Source organism: Ochlerotatus camptorhynchus, unplaced genomic scaffold (assembly GCF_037179485.1).
Source record: "Ochlerotatus camptorhynchus isolate MF236.1 unplaced genomic scaffold, CSIRO-AGI_Acam_v1.1 ptg000220l, whole genome shotgun sequence".
NCBI lineage: Eukaryota > Metazoa > Arthropoda > Insecta > Diptera > Culicidae > Ochlerotatus > Ochlerotatus camptorhynchus.
In genome coordinates, this window is record NW_027040710.1 from 5022372 (window position 1) to 5037035 (window position 14664).

The 14664-nt window shown below is 38.6% G+C and overlaps 1 protein-coding gene across 1 annotated transcript in view; it reads right to left on the reverse strand.

The window, feature by feature from the left end:
- Positions 1-14273, reverse strand: part of LOC135703712 (roundabout homolog 2-like) — a 356656-nt gene extending 342383 nt beyond the window's left edge. Inside the window, exon 1 of the mRNA XM_065224996.1 lies at positions 13297-14273. The gene's annotated coding sequence lies outside the window, so the exon portion shown is untranslated. The remainder of the gene's footprint in view (positions 1-13296) is intronic.
- Between the last annotated feature and the right edge of the window lie 391 nt (positions 14274-14664).

The window sequence follows — 14664 nt, forward strand, 5'->3', positions numbered from 1 at the left end:
TTGGGCGACTACGGTGGGCTGGGCCCGTCATAAGAATGCCGCACGACGACCCAGTGAAAATGATTCTAGAAAGCGACCCAACAGGAACAAGAAGAAGAGGCGCGCAGCGGGCAAGGTGGATCGACCAAGTAGAAGGGGACCTGCGGACACTTCGCAGACTACGAGGCTGGCGAACTGTGGCCATCGATCGAGTAGAATGGAGACGACTTCTTCGGACAGCAGAGGACAACAAGGCCTTAGCCTGATTGGTAAGGTAAGGTAAGTATGTTCAGATGAATTATTAAAAAAAATCAATATCATAGGCATAATTAGATTCGCTAACAAAAACCCCGCCCCCTCACTAATTTTTTTTTTATATAATGCATTTATTTTTCCATGCTGCTGTATCTTTGCGGAGCCGATATTCATTGTTTAGATCACAAATGACCAGATGACACTACCTACTAAATCCTCAGATCTATCCGTTTTAGAAACACAGAAATTAAATTCAAATAGTCGAGATCTTGGCTAGCTGAGACATCTTTAACGGGTATTGCGGGTTGTTTTCCTTGGGCACTATATCGCTGACATTGACCACAACTTTGTATGCACCTGAGCTCGAATGACCCATAAACATATATATTTTTATAGGTTTTAAAATTTTCACGTTTAAGTTATTCTAATGATAACGTATAAGATATGAATGTTTCATTCATAGCCATCTTCCTCAGTATGAACCGATTTCTCGAAAACACCATCGTTTTGCACTGATTTGCATAGTTTGGAATGAAGCTCTCCGATTTGATTCAAATTTGAGATTACTTATAAAGTATTCTTTTTTTCCCTTGATTTGTTTTCGTTCGATCTTGTTTTCCGTGCTGAGCACCAAAGCTACCGACGCCAGGGAGGCAGCTCCCACACCTGGACCCTACCGGGGACCAAGCGGCGCCGACTGGGATTGAACCCAGGCCTGCTGAGGTGAGATGTAATCACGCTTACCACTACACCACCGATGCCGCTTAATTATTATTAAGTATTCGTCATGTATGCAAAAAACAATTCTCATTATCACTAACATCATTCCCAATTTCACATATCGGTACACATTACAAAAATCCCCGGTTTTAAATTTGTCTGCCACCGTTTACTGTTGGTTACCGAAAAAAGTCAATGACTACCGAAGCCATAATTTGCCCTTACTGTTACCCATAAATGAGCCAACAATTTGATCGTTATTTGCGTGAGCACTTTTTGGAGAAATTCCTGACTATCAGACTCTGAAATATTATTTGAGTTTAATGGAATTCGGTTTCATTATACTTATTTGGTAGTAACTTTCCTAAAACTACACTGGAGTTCATTCAAACCAAGTAATTTCTCCTTTCGGTGTCACATAATGTAACATGTCTTTCCCACCATCCCTTCTGCGACGTTCGAGAAGTATTTTCGCCAACTACTTTTTACCCAAGCGTTTGCGAGTAGCATAAAAAGTTCCACTTCGAGTATGCTCCAAAATCCACTAAAAAAAGTCGATCACCAATGATTCACACATCGTTCAGTGGAAGACACGCACGTTCATAAAGGCTCAAATAGTGCATAAAATTTCAATCTCTTTAGCAATAAAGTCCTCTCAACCAAAGGCGCCATTTCCATAAAATTCATCATCTGTCCCTAATGGCAATGGAGCTCTCCGGTTTCATACTCATAGTGTGGCGTCTGCAGTTCCCTGGACCCAAATCAAAACACTCGCCATAAAACCTCTGCACCACCAGAAAAGAAGACGACAGTGCATTTAATAACGATAAAAATCCCTGTAATTTGATGATCATAAATCGTAGTCTTCCTCCCAGAGCGGAGGTAACCTTTTAATTTTTTAAACGTTAGAAAGAGAAACCGTAGTCACACCAGTCACACTCGTATGCGTCCTTTTGTCTTAGGGTAAACTGCTAAATTTGATAAACCCGATTCTGGGAACAGGGGAATTGGAGGGGGGTGGGTGGGTTATTACTGACATCTCTGTTTCCTCTCAGAACCCCATCATTCAACAACGAAGACGTCGAAGTCTTCATACATAGGAGGTTGCTCATCGATTATATGGACAGCGCCCCATCCCAAGTGTGTAGTTTCATTCCATCTTAAGTTAAGAGCATCGAAAAATTTTACGATCACAAGCGTGGAAGAAATTTCTGTTTACGACCCATGGTCAATGATTAAAAAATGGAGATCCACCCAGCAGCATCTTCCGACCACTGGTGTGGTGGCAGCATCAGGAAATAAATTTGACCGTGATTCCCAAGCGAGTTATTGAAAGATATGTGTAACATTAAACCTGTGAACGCACGTCGATGGAGGATGAATTTTTAACTTAATTGCTATGCACACTCGCGAGCGCGTAAAACGATGATTTGTGGTGAGAAATTTTGAGATGGCCAGGTTAACCGGTTGTCGCGCCGCCGCGTGAGAGTCAATAAAGCAAAAGTTACAAGCTATTTTCGATCTGGGATGCTGCGATGACGGAGCCGCCGGTGGCGTCTGCCAATACACTTCATCAGTTCAATGGAGGGCAGGCAAAACAACAAAGGCACAAAGCCAACCAACATTCGCTGGGTCGTATAAATAACTTCTAAGTCTTTTATGGCGGCAATTAGCGACACCATTAGCGACAATTAAGACCCAACAGTGATGGCTTGTTACTGGGTGTTTGAGAGGATTTTCTGCGCGAGACCACAGAGTGACAGGCAACTGGCAGACGATGCACGATGTTTTCGAGTATTTGCTTAATTGATTTTAGATTGAAATAAAGGAACAAAAAAATCGTTGCCGATTGTCTTGGCTATTAATTGCAATGACACAATGCACTGTGTCATTGCAATGATGCAGATCCTTAGATGTGAATCGAAAGATAATGTACGCAGGCTACACTATTGCAGTAGTTATGAAAGTCAATTGAGAAACATTTTATTGTGATGGAATATCTTTGTTGAAGTTAATTCATTTTTTTTTTTGATTCTGGTATTCTCAAGTAACCAATTTGCCCCCAATGCCAGAGCAGGTATACTTTGGAAGTGGCAAAGCTTATTCTTCTTTCCTTTATTTAACGTCGGTCTCTGTTCCGCAATCTAGTGCCAATCACTGAAGGACATCGATTGCCATCCATTGCCGGAAATCGAATGTGCAGGAAGGCAGCTTCCACACCTGCGTAGGATATCGCACCCATTCAACACACATGGGCCGGGACCAACGGCTTTACTTCCCTTCCGAAGGAAGACGTGACCAGAGATTTTTATGCCTCAGAAAAATTCCACCGGCCTCGGCTGGGATTGAACCCAGACACATCGGGGTGTTAGAAAGCAGTCACGCTTACCACTACAACACCGGCGCCGGCAGTGGCAAAGCTTATGATTGATGCAACTTTAAGTGGTGAGTTGTTACCGACTAGTTTTTCAGCACTCGAACGTTTCAATCTGCACCGGGAATGGTTTAGACGATCTGTTCAATCAACCATTTGAACAGTGGATGAGTATCATCTTGGAGTAGTATCATCTTGGAGTAGTATCATCTTGGAGTAGTATCATCTTGGAGTAGTATCATCTTGGAGTAGTACCATATCGCCAACAGTAAGGTTTGATTTGCTGCCAGGCCATTTGTAGCGTTTTTAAAGGGTTGGGAGATATTCTTTGAGTCAGTGTCGTAGACTGCAAAAGTCGCCTCAAACCAGCAATACACGATGGCGTAGAAAACTATTGGTAGCTCACGCGTGTCCTGATACCTGACAGGACAACTTCTCCAGAACAACTTCTCCAGGAGAAATTTGCCAGGACAACTTCTCCAGAACAACTTCTCCAGGACAACTTCTCCAGTACAATTTCTCCAGCTCAACTTCTCCGGGACAACTTCTCCAGGACAACTTCTGCTAGCCGTTGATTCAGGTCAGCCTTGCAAGGGTTTACACATCCAGTCTGTATTCTGCCACTACAGTCAATTGGTGACAAGATCCTCGGGGTTCTAGGCACCGTTGCCAGATATGCCGATTAATCAGTATTTATACCAATTATCGAACTTGATACCGATATACAGATAAGGGCCCTTATTACGAGTGTTACTTCACGGTGAAAACGAAGTGAAGCGACCAGTTGTCACTTACGGTGAAGGGATTGCCGAATGAATCAAACGGTAATTACTTCACCATGAGTGATAAGTTGTCACTTCACCGTGACATGACATCGGTAATAAGGCCAAGGTTTATCAGAATACCGATTATTGAGATTTTATACCGATTTAAGGGGATTTTATTTGATCATCAAAATGACGATTGTCTGCTCGAGCTGTACTGTTAGTGGAAACTATTATCAGAGATTTGAATCTTTTTGAATGTCTCAATTTGCTCTGCTCAAAAAATATTCATCTACAAAAATGTTTTATGCTACTCTTTCGACTTATGTTTCCATTTCCTCGCCGTTTTTGGCTACACAGGAATCTAAAAGCAGCTGATTCCGGTAACTCCTGAGAATCGGGAAATAAGTTATTCAAAGGACAAATAGGATCATCAAAATTATCATTTTTAACATCCTTAAGTTTCTGTAATCTTCCCTTGCATGTTTCTTCCAACTAATCCCTGGAATTTGCATTCACCTTACTGCGTAAGTAGATTACTACCGGTAAGCTATTTCGGCTTCCCTTGGAAGCTTCTTCAAAAGGTTCTTTCATCATCTCCCGTCAGTTTATTTTTTAACATTCCCGGACCTTAAGGAAAGCTTCCAGAGTTTAATTGCAGTTCAAAAAAAAAAATTAAAAACTTTTTAAACCACAGACTAGTCCAGTATTTTGGGTAAGTTTAAAGATCTGTAAGGGTAGGTTCCGAAAAATTCAAGACAGTTTCATTAACTTCTGTTAAAATTTGATAACCTGGGAATTTCAGGAAAGTTCAGAGAACTCCAATGAACCTAAGGATCAAGGAATCAAAAATATCCCCAAATGACAAAATGACAAGCAATCAACGGCTCGGCTCGAACGATAAAGCTATGTCAGAAATGGAAAGCAATAATGACATAATCTTCTCCCTTTTTCTTCATGACAAACAATGTCTGCAACACAGCTCGCTCGGGTCGGTAGAAGGAACCGACAAGCAAGCTGCTTCACGAAGTAAAGCCGAAGATAATACACGTGTGTTAATGGGAACTTTTTAGTTATGTTTTTTCTCGATTGTGATCAAGCTATGTCCTCAGCCAAGTATATTGCAACAAAGCAGACAAGCAATATATCATTATCCTTCTATTACTCCGATTGAGCTGTGTTGCAGTGAGAGTTTGTCGTGGTTTCCGTAGTGATTTGTCTGTATCGTTGGTTGCTTTATATGTTTGGATTTGCTGCTAAAGATACATCAGAAATATTTAGGAAATTTCACAATTTCGAAGCATTTCAGGGAAATTTATGATTTTCAAGACAGTTCCAGTTGCTTCAGGAGAATTGAACAAATCATTTAATTTCTATAAAACTGAAACTTTAAATGAAGCTCAGGGAATTTCCGAAATTTTCAGGTAACCGTAAGGGAAGTAACATTGAATAATAGAAAATTGTGAGAACATTCAAAGAAAAGTTCAGTGCTGTTTAATGGCTGTTTTGAGATCCGTTAAAAATAAAATAAAATAAATGAATTTCAATGAACTTTAATACGATGTTCCATTAATTTCAAGAAAGTTGTGAGAGCACTTTAGAAGTTCCAAAAGGACACTTCCATTTATTTCAGGAGAATCGAACCGATCAATTAATATCTATAGCAATTAGCAACGTCTAGAGAACTCCAATGAACCTAAGGAACCGTCAGAAATATTTCGGAAACTTCACAGGGTCAAATAAGTTTAGGAAAATTAAATGATTTGCAGTTCATTTCCATTGGACAGTTCCATTTGTGTAAGGCGAAGAAAAGTAGGCAGTAGGCTCTGCCCTTGAACGGTTGGTTTCGTTTTTTCTGGCGCTGATTTCATCTGTTTTCCGCATACTTTTTAATTGTACCAAGTCAAATATATTAGTTTTCGCATGTGGAAAAGTGTAAATTAAGATCTATCACGTTTTAAGAAGCTTTTTAGTGATATTGTTATTAACGTGAAAACTCTGGAACAAGAATTTGTTTTGAGTAGCTGTGTTGCTGTTGTGTCGCGTTGGTCGGTTTTTCTTTTCGCTTGTTTTTGGTGCTTTGCCTCTCTCTCAAGAAGAGTTTTACCGGGTACTTTTTTCTCTTTCTTCTCTTGGTGCTAGCGTTGTGCCTTCCAGAGGATGCACGCGAATAAGGTGTTAGGCAAAAATTCAGTGCAAATGAAAAACTTCGCATGTGATTCAAAATGTTATGTTCGGATGTAAAAGCAACGTAGAACATTTTTTCGATTACCGCGAGCGAACAAACCGCTGTTTTTTCGGAGGCAGAATTTGGTAAAATCCACCTGATTATAAATCAATCATATATGCATATTTCCATATATTACTAAATACGCGCCAGATTTATTAACATCACATTTCGAAATCTGAAAGTGTGTTTGCAGTACCATATGATAACGGTAGTGTTTACATGCGGGGCTTATTGTATGTGAAAGTAACCTCGGAATGTGAATTACCAGGAATTCTACAATGGGTTGCCACAGTAGAGCTATCACTTTCTAACTCCCGGACTAAACTTGCTTCAAATTATTACATTAAGGATTGTCGTAAGCAAATTTCTTCCATAATACCACTGCTGGCCAGTGGAGGTAAGATTGAAAACACACACACACACACACACACACACACACACACACACACACACACACACACACACACACACACACACACACACACACACACACACACACACACATACACACACACACACACACACACACACACACACACACACACACATACACACACACACACACACACACACACACACACACACACACACACACACACACACACACACACACACACACACACACACACACAACGGATCAATTAATGCCTGCATAATTACTGAGACTTTAATGGAGTTCCGAGAAAATTTCCGAAAACTTTAGCACAATTTCGAGAGGTTCACGAAAATTTTAGATATGTAAGGGATGTAACATGAACATTAGCAAATTATGAGAACATTGTAAGGAGAGTTCAGTGATTTTAATTGCAGTTGCGATATCTTTTAAAAATTAAAAAAATAGGAAGATCAGAGAACATCAATGCTGATGTTTCATTAATTTCAAGAAAATTATGAGAGCACTTTAGAAGTTCAGAAACTCTTCAAGAAAGTCCAGAAACCTTAAATGAAGATTAGAAATTTTCCGACAGTTTCATTATAATCAGGGAAGTTCCAATTACTTCAGAGATGATCAGAGAACTACAAAAGAAACCCATTAACTTCAAGAACATTGTATGAACATTCAAGACATTCCGAAGAATTTTGGGATATTCCGAAGTGCATTTCAGGAATTTTCTGAAAACTTCAGGAACATTGCGGGATCTTCAGAGATGTATCAGGAAAATTGCTGGATTATTAGAACATGGAAGGAATATCTGGCAATGTTTTGTTAACATCCCGAAGAAATCTCTTTCTTCCGGACTTTTCTCCCAACTTCTCCTCTCTGGCTTCCGACTTTATCCAAAATTTTCATCCAATCTACCTTAGGAAGTTCCTACGAGCGTCTCCAAGAAGTTTTGTCCATCTTCTCCAGGAAGTACAATTAAACTTCTACCGATTGTATGCATAGAATTCTCTAAAATGTTTCTTTCATCTTCTTCTGAATGTTTCTCCATAAGCCATTCTCCGTAGGATTTTTCTGACTTCTATTGGAGGGATTAACTTCTGGCTTCCCCTGGAAATGGCTTCTATTGGAATTTGCTTCCGACTTCCGAATCATTTCTGGTTTCTTCTTGATGTCCAGAAAATTCTCAATATTTGATTTTCCGACATTTCTTAGGACTTTCTTCAAAATTTCTTTCAGAAGAGCTACTATATTCTTTTTCTGGAAGTTTTTGGCGTAGGACTACGTCTTTAATTTTTATACTGGGGGCACAGAACAGAAGGGGAAGTGCAAACAAATCGATGAATCAAAAACTGGTTCGTTTTTCTGCTCAACAAGCAATGTATTGTGGTAGTGTTCCACATGGGCTTTCTATGTGCACTCACACTACCATAGCATGCTGCCTATATTAACTGCAGGCAGAAGATGCCTTCTACCACTAGGTGCGCTAGTGTTCGCAAATGACAATTTGAGCCACTTTCTGTACCAAAGTTCCACTCCTATGCTGGGGGTCATATTAAAAAAATAAAAATTCAGACATGCAACGAAAAATCCCAAACACGGACGCAACGATAGAGCGCAAATTGAACAAACGACACATTGCGCATGCTAACATGAGCGAGCTCAATGCCCGGTTGATCGCTCACCATTTTACCAATGAAAGAAAGGGAGGAGACAAGCAGCGATTATAAAAACGCTTGCCAAATCGTTTTCTTCGTCATTTGCTTTCGAGCAATAGATGGATAAGCGTCGGACGACGTATGAGTGGAACAGCACGCATCGAAGACGACGCAGTGTTGCCGCATTATTTCCATTATCAATCTGTATTTTAACCGTAAAAATCTATCCTTAAAATTTGTCGAATCTCTAAACGGAATCCCTTTATGAAGAGCTTTGAGTGGGTTGGTTTATTTCCTTTAAATTCCGTTATAATTGCTTATCTTTTGACAAATACGCGTATTTCGTCTACTACTTGCAAAATTCATCAGTGCCAAGCAGGGCTGCTTCCACTCACCTGCTATAAAAAAAATATAATTCGGAATTATGCAATCATTACATGCAATAATGCTATGTTGTACTTGTGAGTAACAAGAAGAGGTAGTAAAGTATGTGTTTGATTCATAATATCTGTCAATTTCGCTTTGAGAGCGTCACAATTAGCGATCTTATGATTCGTGAGCGTTCACTCAGAGTGAGCGCTCACGAGTCGTAAAATTGCTGATTGTGACGCACTGAAAGCAATTTTGACAGATTTTATGTGTCAAACAAATACTTCATGACCTTCTCTTGTAACTTAAAAGTACTAATTAGTATTATACTATATCATGATTTAATAATTCCGAAAAACATTTTTTTATAGCAAGTGAGTGGAAGTAAGCCCTGGTGCCAAGTGGTGTTGAGTACTTGGCACTGATGAAGTCTGCAAGTAGTAGACGAAATACGCGTATCTGTCAAAAGATAAGCAATTATAACGGAATTTAAAGGAATCGCGGATCGTCGTAGATATACTTTGAGCTCATTTGAAGTCCAAAAATAGTTTTTTTTATAGTTTAGAATCTTGAAGAATGACTTAAGTTTGCTTTCTAAAAAAATAATCTAAGGAGACCTCGAAATCCTGAATCTTGATTTGTTTTAAGCAATTTGTATTTCTTTTAAAAGGCTAAATATACAAAACATCAAGTCCCAATAATGAGAGACAAACCTGAAAAAAATGAAGGAACAATTACATTTTCGTAAAACTTGATCTTTGTATATCCGAGATTACGAAAATCTTTTTTTTTTACTCAACAATTTTATAAAATGAAAAATAAGCAGTTACATTTTATGAAGTATTAGTTGTAAAATGTAATGCTCGATGTTTCAAATTCTTCTAAACAACACAAATTTTAACTTTATCTAATAATTTGGCAGATTAAAAGGATATTGAATTCGCTAGCTGTTGCTTGAACCTATATATCTAAGTGTACTCAGTATTTTTGGGAAATGGGATGGTTAGTAGAATTGCATAGAATATATTCTTTATTTTTGATATTACGCTACTCAAGTAACACTTGAGGTTTTATGAGGGTTCTATAGACCATGATTTAGACTTGTAGAATGCTATAAAACCGCGATAAAACTTGCAATGTTGCTTGGGTAGTCAATTGCCAAAATATCCAGTTGCCTCTTCGACTCACAAACTGTAATCAATCAACTTGTTGGTTTGTTAAAACGGCTTGTTTGCCGTTGCGACAAAAAAATAAAAAAATACTCATAGTACCTGTCACCATGTGATATGGTTAATCAAACAATAAGAATGAAAAACTAACATCCCTTCTAACGAGCAGTCAGAAATAGAACATCCCTTCTAAAGAGCAGTCAGAAATCAGAACATTTGAGCATCAGAAACCCGTTCAAAATTAACGAAGATAATAAAAAAAAAAATGAAAAATTAGTATTTAGTAAGGCGCTTGTACCTACTCAAAAGAAATAAAGGATTATTCATGGATATTAATAAATTCAATCCAGGGTTAAACATATCTTCCACTTAATTGAAGAATCTGTATAGGGTAAATTATGGCTTCGGCACCCATTGACTGTTTTCGGCAACCGAAATTGAAACGTTTATTTCACTGTATTTTCCCATCAAAACTCTTCGCTGAATGTATTAAGCCGATTAATTACCTTTTCAGCTTAAATCTGATTACATTTTTACGACTGTGAATTCCTGTTATACCATATTTTTCTTTAAATGAAATATACATACTACAATATACGGCTGATTTCGAGTTGCCGATAATAGAACAGCTGGTTAACACGCAGTTCAAATGGAAAGGGTGCCGAAGAAAAAGAGACTGCCGACAATAGTCACTCTCACCTGAGAAGTTTGAAGCGTTGTAAAAACATGTTCAACCCGTTTTGATCAATTCTGTCGATTGGAATTGGTAGAACAGCAAGCAGCAGATAAATGTCAACAAACAAACCTGTCATGTATGTGTGTGACGCTGAGAAATCGCTAATAGAAGTTCGGACGCTGCTTAGATTGACGAGAATACGTAAATTCCCCTATTTAAAAAAAAATTGTAATCTTTAAATACAAATATCTGTATCGAAATTTTGAGAAAAATCTGTATCATTACAGATAAATGTATATATGTGACATCACTAAGACGACGCACCCACCCTGAAAAGGGCCAGCAGCTCAAAAACGGAAAGTGTTAAGCACTAAATGATCAACATATTTGTTCCGTCCACTAGAAGTCCTACGTCAAGCCTCCGTTCGTGCCCCTAGGCACAGACCCTTCTACTTTTTTTGGCTTCCTTCAGAAGTTAATTTTAACATTCTCCAGATATTTTATCCGACTTCTCCAGAAAAGCTAATTTTGCGATTTCTGTCGAAAAACGGCAAAATCCATAAAAAATAACTAAAATAGGTCACACAACATTTGTATTGGTGGCTTATGTCATTTCCCAAAGTGGGTCGCAATCGACAAAAGTTTGAGAACCGCTGCTCTAAAGTGCGTGTATATCAAATCAACAGCCAACGACACTAAATTTGATTAGTTTGTATGTTGAATTAGATTAGTTGAAATTGTTTGGTATAACCTTTCGAGTGTTTCTTTTTTCGAGTATAGACCTTATTTCTCCTGAATGGTAAGCCTTTAATTGAATTCGCATAAGGTTTCGCATGATGACTTTTGGTTCACTATATATTCTAACTACTTCCGCAAGAAACCCCACAATAGTCCGCAATTTGGGTGATAAATTCATGTGCATTACAACTACGATCACATTCGAAACAATAATCGCCTAATTTCTCCTCATCAGTACTTAAGTATATGAAGCGAGCTATCTATTTATAAGCTTTCACGGTGTCTCTGTAACCGTTATTATCAACAAAAAATCACCATCAACTCTGTGTATTCCAGTCGGTATAGTTGATCATTTTACGTATTCTTTGTGAAAATGAAAATGAATTCTCAATTTGTTTTAATTTTAACCGTTATGTGCGCGACAGGGTACCCGAGTACCCAGACTTCCATATAAATAACATGGTTCATCGCGCATATTAGCGTTAACTTAGTTGGATAAAATATTAGGAGCTTACAATGCTCAACAAAGTTGTTCTTCATTGGTTTCAGAATAACTTTGTTCAATACAGCAAATGCTTAGGAATTCATCCAAAAAAGTTCCAGTTTAATGAAGTTTCACAAACTTATTCAGACGCTTCAGGGCAAAACCTCATAAAATCATATCATCACGATAAAACCACCGATGAATGATTTTGATTTTCACAGAGAATACGTAGCAGAGATAATATCCTGTTCTATCGACTGGTATACACCTAATAAATGGACATTTTATGTCGATCATAATATTCACTGCGACACCGTGGTTTCATGTTAAAAAGCGAAATAGTTCAAGCTATTTGAATCTCAATTTAAAACTGAGATGGATGCTTAAGAAATTTAACAAATATCATTGTGCTCTGATGAAGCTCTTTCATTGAAGCGAATTTTTCTTAACAATACTAAATATTGAGTACCATTTACTCATTTTTTAATATGTCCAATGTTTACCCTACTTAGTATTGAGTTTTTTAAAACAGTTGTAAACAAGTTTCGAAAAGAAAGTAGTCACTAATTTACCTCCAAGTTGCACCCTAATTTTCCTTTAATCATTCCTTTACTCTTCGATAGTGACCAGAAAATGGAAAAAATATGATTTAAAATTATAAGATAAAGCCTCTTGTCACCAGTAGGTGAATTAATCAGAGATTTTATAAATGGGAGTAGTACAGTAAATCACAAAGATAATTTAAGAAAATGTCCGCATTCATAGTCATTCACATGTGACCTTACAATATGTAGCGCAGTTTCAGATTGCAACCAAATGAGCTCAAAATCCTATAGAAAATTAATACATTCCAAGTGTATAGCGTTGTTTTTAGCAAAATATACCTCCTAATTGTCAGGATACTTCATTTATAGTGACATATTATTATCTTAAAAGTATTAAAAACTTCATATTTTAATACTTCGGTAATGTAAGCCGCTACTTGAGTTTCGTCGTAGGTTATTTACTTTGCATTGTCATACATTAAATCCACTACTGCACGATTCTGTGTGAAAAGTTGTAAATTTGAACACCTTAATAAAGACAACTCAGTATCATCTTTGCTTAACTAAATCACTTGTTTTCAAATAGAATCAAAGAAGAAAATTGTTGTCCAATGTTCCGCATCTGACACATGGTGAACAATTATTTACTCACTAGTAACAAGAATCGACCAGCAACTGTCAATTCTCATCTCAAATTATCACGACAAACCCAAACCTTGTGCCACACCTGTTGGTGGGTACTGTTATTTCGATGCTACTCGACCTCCCTTAGAAATCTCTTCACTGGAATCGAAAACAAAATACCCACATAAGCCAACCTTTGGAACCCACCCCAAAGCAACAAACGCACCATCAAGTTCATTATTGTCTCTTCCCAGTAACCAACAGCAATCCAACAAAGATAGTGAAAATAAGAAACTTTAAAAAAAAAACATAAATCCTCTCATAATCACCTTATGATGGCAAAAATTCCGCTTATAATCCGGGTTCCTTGCAGATCTTATTCAGCAGCAGCACCTTGACAACCATCTTTTTTTTCTATCTCTCAAGTCCTAGCTGGATCAACAGCACCACCAGTAACATTAGGCAATAGGAACGCAAAAAACCGTCCTTCGCCACAAGGGATAATCCGTTATTGGTTCGAATCAAATTACTCTCTCCGGACGATTATCATGTTGATTGCAATCACTGCCAGCCGCTGCTGCTTCTCGTACTTCATAACACTTTATCATACTTTTATCCAACTGAACTTTTCACACAAGCTCTTCATGAATTCATCATCATCAGCATCATCAGAATCACAATCACGTCGATTTGAATGCAATTTTCACGTTAAATTATTCAGCTTTTGGATTTTTGTTTTGTGTTTCGCACAAAAGCACGCGCTCACCACTTTGGAACTCCCGACCTGCCCGATTCACCATTCGTGCTTTCTCGAGTGCTTATTGGAACAATTAGTTCAATTTCATTGCACCTATCGATGATGCAGAATGATGCTCAACCAAATGATGTTCTTCAGTCGGTTTCGGTTCAACTGCAGCACGCACTGATTTAACCCTTTTATGAAACGATTGATTTTTTTTCTCTCCCGTACTCGAGGATCCAATTACGTTCACTTCACTGTTCTGGATGAATCATAACTGCACATTTACATTTCATCACATTAAGGGTCATCAAGACAGAAGCTCCGACCGTCTCTCTTCCTCTGATGGCTGATAACTTCCCCCTTTTCTTTTTGGGAAACCGAAAAGCCGCCCAGATTACGCATCAATTAATCCCGCACACGCAAGATGCACCAACATCATCTGAAGATGCCGCCTGGCGATTGAATCAAACCAACGACCGTGCGTCCCCACTGATTCCACTTAAGAGTTCAAACGTTTTCGCCGAGAGCAGCGTAAAAATCACGACCCACCGCATCAACATGCCAAACTAGCACTGACTGCCCGATCCGAAGAAAGCGATGCTCGATGGTTTCCCAGCGAGATCCCATCCTATATTGTTTGCATCATCATTGCGAGGAATCGGTTCCAAGCGAAGTGCATCTGCACGATTCGTGTCGTTCGGATCGGCTTCGGCTAAAACAGCTGACCGGCACGAAGTACCATACCATCGTAGTAGGCCCAGCAGAAGCCGGGAGAGAACTTAACGAAAGCAAGTGAAACACGTTTCTCTCACCCACAAATCGCCCAAAAACCATGTGCTCGGTCGGATTCTATGCTTGCCGAATCGAATCAACACCCGGCGAGGTGTACCCTCGAGTCACTCGCTTTGTTTATGTTTTCAATTTGCGGCCGACGAAACTCCTTTGAAGCTGTCCG